The following is a 9,967-nucleotide window of genomic DNA, read 5'->3' on the forward strand; positions in this document are numbered from 1 at the left end:
TAGGAGTGTGCTTATAGGAATGTTTTAGCATTCTTCCAGGAGTGCATTTATGATGTGAGTCACTGATGAAGGACGAGAATGCTTGGCTTGCAATCTCCACTCTAACTCATTCCCAGGTCTATATGCAGGCCAGTCCAGTTCTTCCACTCCAAACCGCTTTGTGCACTGGTGTGCACTCCTGTTGGAACAAAGTTTGGTGCTTGAAATTGGAATACTTTGGTATCCTAAATTATTAAGAGTTCCTTTAACTGGAATTAAGGGTCCCAGCCCAAGTCCTGAATAGCTATCCAACACCATAATCCCCCCTCCACCAACCATTACACCTGGCACGGTGCAGTCAGACAACTAACTCCTGGCAACAAACCGAGACTTGCCCATTAGACTGCCAAATGGAGAGGCATGACTCTTCACTCCAGATACCACATCTTCACTGCTTTAGAGTTTAGTGGCAGCATGCTTTATTTTTATCCAACACTTTGTGTTGTGCTTGGTTATGTAAAGCTTAGATGTAGGTCCTCATTCATGGAAACCCTTCCGATTAAGCTCTTTGTTCTTGAGCTAATCTGAAGGCCACATGAAGCTTGGAGGTCTGTAGTAATTGACCCTTCAGAAAATTGAGTACTGAGCAGATGATCTATTGGACTTAGATCAGGCAAGCGTGGAGCCCAGTGCATTATATTATTTCCTCCATCCAAAAGGATGAACTACTGTTAATACTAGAGATGGACCGATCCGATATTACGTATCGGTATCGGTCCGATACTGACCTAAATTACTGGATCGGATATCGGAGAAAAATAAAAAATGTAATCCGATCCATTAAATATCATGAAAGCACCTCACAAAACTTGCAACACGCCGTAACTCACCTCAGAACGTTAGCACGTCGGAGCAGTATGCATCACGTGATAGAGCGGCTGTGGCATGCGGGACCTGTCGGTGGTCTGGATAGCATTTGGAGCTTCGCTAGCAACCCGGCATTTCATCTCCGACAAAGTTATCCCGAGAGAAGTAAAGCAAGTGTGTAAGTCCATCTCTGAATGTTTGTAAAGCATTCCTGCATTAAGCTTAACAAACGATATATGGAGCGACTGCCTCTCCTGCTGCTACTTCAATCATGAAACTGCTTAACGATCAGCTGATCGGCTTTTCTGTCGCGAGTCCGTGTCTCTAGTTTGCTTTTGGCCCACTTTGCACCAGAAAGAGGAAACCAGCGGCTGAACAACAGCAGCACGTTTAAGCTTGATAAGCTGTTGTTAGAATTTATTTAATATTACTTTCTACTCCAGGATCTTTTTCTACGTAGCTGACGCTGGTAACTGTGCAGGGGCGCATCTAGCAAAGTTTAGCCAGGGGGGCCGATAGGGCATGAACAGGGAAAAGGGGGCACAAAGACATACTTTTCTTTCTTATTCTCATTTAAAATGTCGAGCTTTTAATAAATAATTATCTGACACCCAAAGTTTTAATTTGATGCAAAATGAATAGAAGTCAATTACTGTATATAGTAACTATTAAGTCTAATATATATACCCTAGTAAGCTATAGTACTTTTTCCTTTGGGAAGGTACCATCTGTGCAGTCTGCAATTTTGTTGAAGAAAGATGTTGAATCTATTTAATATTTCTTGAAAAATAATTGATTTCTGTGCATTTTTTTTTGACACTGCATCAAATTAAGGTTGATTACGTTGATTAAGCATCATGAGGTGGAGTGTGAGGGGTGGTTCCCTATTTTTTATTTATTTATTTTTGTTGTTGCTGGGAGTTGGAACCCTATTAGTTAGGTTGCTTAATATTTACGCTAAGTACTCTTTAAAATACCAGAATAGGGAGGATGGTGTAGGTTTAAGTTTATTAGATTGATCAGTATTGCTGAACTATGAAATATTTTTTTTTTTGCATATAGGTATAACAGAATAGCTTTAGTGTAGTTGTTGTTTTAAACTTGAGTATGAACTTATACAAAATGCAGCAAGATATTTAAAAAAAAAACAGTTTTGTTGATTAAAAAACATTATATCGGATTCATATCGGTATCGGCAGATATCCAAATTTATGATATCGGTATCGGTATCGGACATAAAAAAGTGGTATCGTGGCATCTCTAGTTAATACATGAGGGAGGCCATTGTCATGCATTGTCAGAGGAAGTCAGAGCCCACTGCACCAGTGTAGTGTCTAATAATGTGTTAAGACAATTTAATCCCAGTATCTAATGGTGGTCAGGGTGCCATTGCCTAGCCTGTAGAGGTCTATGCAATCCATTCATTGATTTGTCTTCCCAGATCATTACTGGCACAGTACCCAAATGGTTATGTAGAACGATGATACAAACAACATAAATGACAATTGGACCTTCACACCACTGGCCTGCTGAAGGTCATTTTGTAAGGGATTGGCAGTGTTCATCCGGATACTGTTGCTGCTGACTGTTTAAAAAGTTTTTGTTCAACTATCCAGAGTAGCTGTGTGTCTCCTAGAATCTCCTCCATGCTCCTGAGACTGTGCTGGGAGACACAGCAAACCCTCAGGCAATGGTAGAGTCCAGGTATCGCCTCATGCTACCCATAGTGACACTGAGCCTCGCCAAATCAAAACTAGTGGAAAAAACTCTGAAAAGATGAGGATAGAGTCAGCCAATTGTTTCCCCCTTATTAACACCCCCCACACAACTGACCAGATGAGTATCCCAGAAATGTAATACTGTACTCTGATCCAGGTGCTCCATTTTTTGAGCTCTGTATGACTGATGACAGATTAACAAGGAGCTGGATTCTCATAAAGTCTCAGTGATCATCATGACAGGGAAACAGGAGCTACAGTGAGAAAAAAAACCTGAGACTATTTGTTTCGCTGTTTATATTTATGATTCTCCTTCAATAGTCTGAATAAACTCATTAAAAATTTAAACTTGTATTTTGAAATTTTCATTTGTAAAATTTCTCACACAAATTTGAAATTACAGTTACAGTTTAAATCTCCAAACCTGTATTCACATTTTATTCATGTTTATTTATTATTTTAATATTTACAAACACAGCTCTGTGAGCTCTTAAATCAGTGAATACAAGTGCTCAACTGCACATATTTACATATTCTATGCTTTGACTTTTGCAACACTTGTTGCACTTGTAGCTGAAGGGGGGAAGTGGCGGTTGGGGGTGTGGGGGTGGAAGTCAGCCAATCAGAAAGCAAAAGACTGAGAGGTCTCATTCGCAGCTGCCCTCATCTTTACTTCTACTTGCCATTCACAGTGGAAAGATTTTCCACAACTTAAAGCACATTTAATAGAAAAACTTTATTTGAAAAAGACAGGATATAAAAAGACCAAGAAAGAAACATGTCACTTGAAGTCAAACCATCTTCCACCATCGCAGGACCTGTTGAAGTGAAATTTATAGATTTACTTTTACTTTTTTCCTTGTATTGACTGCATAACATACGTGATATTGTCTGATTGGTCCTGTCTGATCTTCACTGTACTAACCATGGTTCTCGCTGTTCCCCTGAATCTCCAGTGTCACCCACCATGCTCATGACCCAACCTAAACGCCACTGACACTTTCATCATGCTTCATGACCAAGCACCTACCTACTTAACTCCCTGCATTTCACCTGTTCAGCCTGCGCTGTCCTGCTGCCCTTCTTTCATCTCCAGAGGCCAGTTTTAATATATACATCAATGTAAATATATCCCTTTGATTTATTTGGGTCCACGTGTTGTCAAATACAATGATAATATGAGCGCATTAGTGTTTTAGAGATTCTAACTAACCCTCCATCTCAAATTAAACATCTGAGTTCAGAGGGAACTGCCACAGATACCAACTACAAATACAGGAGACTCCTGAATCTAAATAACTACAGATCCACTTAAACATTTATTTATATCACGATTTTCAGAAATACCTTAAATGTGTTCAATATTCCTTAACAGCATATATCAAATCTTCAGGCTCTGACATCCATCTGAAGCACTGCGCTGGTTTCTGCATTAATGCCTTGTGACTGAACAAAAAAAGAATCACTCTTAGACACGCATTTGTCTACTTTTAATACAATATAATGAATAACACATTGAACAAAAACAGTAAACCCTTAGTTTTAGTCAAACTTTACATTAGAAGTTGACTTTTTTTAAGTAACTAGTTAACATCTGTTGCTCTTAAAGCCTGTTGAGTTCAGGGATTTATTATACAAGTGTGAGTATGAACTTGGTATAGTTTCCTTTTGGAATAATAACCATGGGCGAATCAAAATGAAAGTACTGAGGAAAACTCTGGTCTGTGTACTCTGGTGATGCCTGAGTGAAAGTGTGATAGTCCTGTAGTTTTTTGTCAGGGGTGAACTAACAGTTCTGTTTTACTGCCAACAGTGGGACAAACTAATACTGCTGGATTGGCATCTTATTTTCATGTACTGGACATTTAAAATATGTTCTATTAAAAGTCTCTTTAGATATAAAATATGCTGTGAAAGAGGATCCTCTGCACTCCCATGGAAATCTTACATATTCATACTCTTTTAAGCTTTAAAAAATATTTTTAAATAGATCTTTTTCTATATATTAATATATTTAGTATGGGATCTCCTCTTTGGAGACCTTTACTTACTTGGACTTGGGTCCTCCTGTGCTGTTCAGCGCATTGGGCGGCAAGTGTCCACCAACCTACTCGATCGGCTGCTTCGGCCTCATCCCATGCAATGTCTATGGTGCATAAGTCATCGATGAAGGTCCTCCGCCATGTTGTATGGGGGCGGCCTGGTTTGCGTCTTCCATGGGGTGGGTTCCATGTGATGGCAATCTTGGGCAGTTGATGTGGGGGTTGACGTAGAACATGACCTCCAAACCGCACACGCCACTCAGTCACAATGTCCTGGAGGGGACGTGTGGCAGTTCGATGGTGTACTTATTCGTTGGTGACATGGTCCCAGTAGGAGACCCCCAGAATATGTCTTAGCCATTGCTGCTGGGCCACATGGAGTCTTTTTGCAATTCTGGCTGATGTTTTCCACGTCTCACAAGTGTAGATTGCAGTAGGTATAACGATGGAGTTGACCACGATCTTTGGGGTCGACCAGATTGGCCGGAGCTGCTGAAAGACCGCACCTGCTTTAACAATTCGACACACAACGTCATGCTCAGCATCTCCATCACTTGCCAGGATGCTGCCCAGGTAGGTGAATTGATTCACCTCCTCCAGTGGTTGCAGTCCTACCGTAATGGGGTCCTGTTTCGTCACGTAACCTGTCCTCATGACCTTGGTTTTGTTTCCACTGATCCATAAGCTCACTTTGGCTGCCTCTTGCTCCAAGCATGATGTCATAGTAGTCATGATTTTCCGGACGTCAGCCAACAAAGCGATGTCGTCTGCAAAGTCGAGGTCCTTGAGGCATGTTGGTGGATGCCAAGGTATCCCAAAGCCATCTTGGTCCATGGCCCTCTGCATAACAAAGTCAATGGCAAGAAGGATGAGGAAGGGAGAGAGGATACCCCCTTGCCTCACACCGGTCTCAATGGTGAAGAAATCCGTGTAGCCATCCTCTGTGTGGATGCAGCAACTGGACCAATAATTGTGATAATCTGCAGGGAAAAATGTTGTGCAGCTTATTTCTTCGCTTAACAGCACTTACACATAAAGAGGAAGTCTTTAGCCAGCTAGGAGCTACATTTCATTTGAACATATCAAATCACCAGGTCTATGTTATCATCCATCAAGCTTTTGTCCTCCACTGGGATCAAAACTACCAAATATTTAACAATATTTTTAACTGGGATATTTCTGTATCAGCAATGTCTTTTAAAGCAAGAATGTCAAAATTATTTAAATTAAGGTTTAAGCCTGATGTTAATAACAGATCAGACTTTGAGATTTCATTTGTGTCATTGTGACACATTGAGGGGCAGGGATAGCTCAGTAGGTAGAGTGGTTGCCCCATGATCGGAAGGTCGGGGGTTTGACTCCACTGAACGGCTCCCCTGAGGTACCCCTGAGCAACGTACACATTATTATTATTGTGTTTGAGAGAGTGGAAAAGCACCATTCATATCAGTCCATTTGCCATTAATACAATCACTTTTTTCTTATACTTATGTGCTTTTTATCTAACAGTCACACACATTCGTACTCAAATGGATGCATCAGAGAGCAGCTTGGGGTTATTTATGCAGTCGGGGATCAAACCACTAAAGTGACCCCCACTCTACCTCCTGTGCTACAGTCACCCCAGAGACAGTGACTTGTGTATATTTAAAGATAATGCAACTAAACTTATGGTAGATTATTGAAAGGTTCAGAATTTGGCTTACCGCTAAGAAGAGATGGGACGGCCATAACGAAATTCCCCTCTTAATCTGAGTGATGGCAGTTTCACCGATGATAAGGTCTTGATTGCTTTGATAAAAAAAGTTATCAAATTTTTAAAAATTTAGGGTTAAAGATAAAATTGTGGAGAACTGTAGAGAATCAAGAATAAAATCAGGTGACTGCCAACAAGCCATTATTTGTAGTTAGCTCCAAAAACAGGTGAATATTATTGAGATATGAATGCCACTCACGAATGCACAGTGGGATTCCTGAATTCTTTTATTTGGATCAGTGTTTCAAAGCTTTGCTACTATGAAAATTGTCATTTTATAATCATTGTTGAGTGTAATTGGTCTCCAGTTATCAATAAATAAAGGATCTTTGTTGGTTTGGGGAATTAAAGGGAGATGTCCTTTCTTCAATGAAGGGGACAGTTCTTCTTTTACAGATCGCTTCATTAAAGAGAGCAGCTAATCATTTAATTGGTAAATTGACAGCAGAAACATCATTATTTTTTCTATTTTTGAGCTATTTTTATGTGCTTGTTTTTTTGCCATATGCAGTGGCTATCTTTCTCATTTAAAACCTTAGAAATTCCCAGTATTTTCCACATACATTACTTTTTGAGGCCAAATTCCAGGACTTTCCTATAACATCCTTGATATCTGATATGGGCTGTTCACTCTTCAGAAGTGAGCTAGTCTGAGCCTAACCCCTTCTATTGTTCCACTTACTGATATTTGGTGTCAGTGTCAAAATGTTGTGGTCTTTCAAAATAGCAGGAAAAATGTCTGCCTCATTTATATTCAGTGATTATAGACAGAGTAGAATCTTTGGATGTAAGCCGTTTCCACAGCGCTGCTCTGACCACTCTCGTTCTCACCAAAATGAAGCTTCTTCTCTTTCAGGAAGGAACTGTTGTTTGCTCTCTTTCAGATGTTTCTCACAGAGCAGAGGACGATGATTGCACATGGCTCGTCTGCCCAGCGTGTGCGTCACATCAATCATTGCCTTCTGTCTGAGCTCGGTAGCAGCTTTCTGACAGATTCAGGATACTTTCTGTCTCATGTCCTGTTCTCTTGTTCATTCTCAGCGTACAGATGCAGACGCCATCCTTTTTTGTAGCACTCCGCTTCAGATAATCTGTTACTGATATCACTTTGCTGTTTTTGAATATTTTCTCAAGAGCTTGTTTTTTTCTTTTGTTAATGCCATTGATTTCTTCATAAGCAAACTCTAGTCATGTTTAAGCTTCTCTATCATATTGGGACCACGTTTTCTAGCTTGTTTGCCTTGTTTACCTCGATTGTGAGAACACTGATTATATTAGTGTGGAACAGGGCATTGGTGTTCCTCTTTTTGACCCCTGGCCTATTTTGAAATTCTAACCAGGAAGGAGGAAACGGGTTAAACTGGACCACAACCATAAAATATAAGAAAATAAGATGTATTTAATTTTATATGCCATGGGACAGATTTACTAAGCGAGGCAAATTATTGTGATGTCAAAACTGCAGTGTGGAGCAATTTATAAGCAATGGTGCAGTAAGAGCACTTCAGTAAGAGTAGTACAAAATACTGGCTCAAAAATCCAGTGTAAGCTCATGACCGGACCTGGGGCTTGCAGAGCCTTGGCCCCTTTGGGAAATAGTCATGGAGGGAGTGGTTCCCTCTTCCTACCACTTTCCGCTGGACGATGCTGCCCCTCACTGGAATGTGGGGAGGGGCAGCATCCCAGGAGGGATCAACGGCACGTGGCTGGATGTTCTGGTGTGGTTGTTGAGCCGCTCCCTTGCTGGTATGGGATGGCTTGGACCTCTTCCTTGTTAGGGGGCTCTGGCTCAGGTGCTGGCCAATTCTTGGGCGCCTGGAGCCCTGGGACCCTGTTCTCGGCTCGTGCCACTATCCTTTTATTATATTTTCCCTTATTTCTTCCCTCCTTCCCCCTTTTATTTCTCCTCTTGCCTGTCCTGCCTTAGACGTTGTCATACTATAAAGGGAGTGCAGAATTATTAGGCAAATGAGTATTTTGTCCACATCATCCTCTTCATGCATGTTGTCTTACTCCAAGCTGTATAGGCTCGAAAGCCTACTACCAATTAAGCATATTAGGTGATGTGCATCTCTGTAATGAGACGGGGTGTGGTCTAATGACATCAACACCCTATATCAGGTGTGCATAATTATTAGGCAACGTCCTTTCCTTTGGCAAAATGGGTCAAAAGAAGGACTTGACAGGCTCAGAAAAGTCAAAAATAGTGAGATATCTTGCAGAGGGATGCAGCAGTCTCAAAATGGCAAAGCTTCTGAAGCGTGATCATTGAACAATCAAGCGTTTCATTCAAAATAGTCAACAGGGTCGCAAGAAGCGTGTGGAAAAACCAAGGCGCAAAATAACTGCCCATGAACTGAGAAAAGTCAAGCGTGCAGCTGCCAAGATGCCACTTGCCACCAGTTTGGCCATATTTCAGAGCTACAACATCACTGGAGTGCCCAAAAGCACAAGGTGTGCAATACTCAGAGACATGGCCAAGGTAAGAAAGGCTGAAAGACGACCACCACTGAACAAGACACACAAGCTGAAACGTCAAGACTGGGCCAAGAAATATCTCAAGACTGGTTTTTCTAAGGTTTTATGGACTGATGAAATGAGAGTGAGTCTTGATGGGCCAGATGGATGGGCCTGTGGCTGGATTGGTAAAGGGCAGAGAGCTCCAGTCTGACTCAGACGCCAGCAAGGTGGAGGTGGAGTACTGGTTTGGGCTGGTATCATCAAAGATGAGCTTGTGGGGCCTTTTCGGGTTGAGGATGGAGTCAAGCTCAACTCCCAGTCCTACTGCCAGTTTCTGGAAGACACCTTCTTCAAGCAGTGGTACAGGAAGAAGTCTGCATCCTTCAAGAAAAACATGATTTTCATGCAGGACAATGCTCCATCACACGCGTCCAAGTACTCCACAGCGTGGCTGGCAAGAAAGGGTATAAAAGAAGAAAAACTAATGACATGGCCTCCTTGTTCACCTGATCTGAACCCCATTGAGAACCTGTGGTCCATCATCAAATGTGAGATTTACAAGGAGGGAAAACAGTACACCTCTCTGAACAGTGTCTGGGAGGCTGTGGTTGCTGCTGCACGCAATGTTGATGGTGAACAGATCAAAACACTGACAGAATCCATGGATGGCAGGCTTTTGAGTGTCCTTGCAAAGAAAGGTGGCTATATTGGTCGCTGATTTGTTTTTGTTTTGTTTTTGAATGTCAGAAATGTATATTTGTGAATGTGGAGATGTTATATTGGTTTCACTGGTAAAAATAAATAATTGAAATGGGTATATATTTGTTTTTTGTTAAGTTGCCTAATAATTATGCACAGTAATAGTCACCTGCACACACAGATATCCCCCTAAAATAGCTAAAACTAAAAACAAACTAAAAACTACTTCCAAAAACATTCAGCTTTGATATTAATGAGTTTTTTGGGTTCATTGAGAACATGGTTGTTGTTCAATAATAAAATTATTCCTCAAAAATACAACTTGCCTAATAATTATGCACTCCCTGTACCACACATAATGTAATAACTGAAATGACACAAAAAGAAACGAATAAATAAACTGATAAAAGATACACATGAACAAGAGGAGCCTATAGCGAATTTAT

At 41.0% G+C, this 9,967-nt stretch overlaps 1 long non-coding RNA gene across 1 annotated transcript in view; it reads left to right on the forward strand.

The window, feature by feature from the left end:
- Nucleotides 1-9,967, forward strand: part of LOC145424235 (uncharacterized) — a 208,138-nt gene that overhangs the window by 176,646 nt on the left and 21,525 nt on the right. The gene's annotated exons all lie outside the window — the stretch shown is intronic.

Source organism: Astatotilapia calliptera, chromosome 23 (assembly GCF_964374335.1).
Source record: "Astatotilapia calliptera chromosome 23, fAstCal68.1, whole genome shotgun sequence".
Lineage (NCBI taxonomy): Eukaryota > Metazoa > Chordata > Actinopteri > Cichliformes > Cichlidae > Astatotilapia > Astatotilapia calliptera.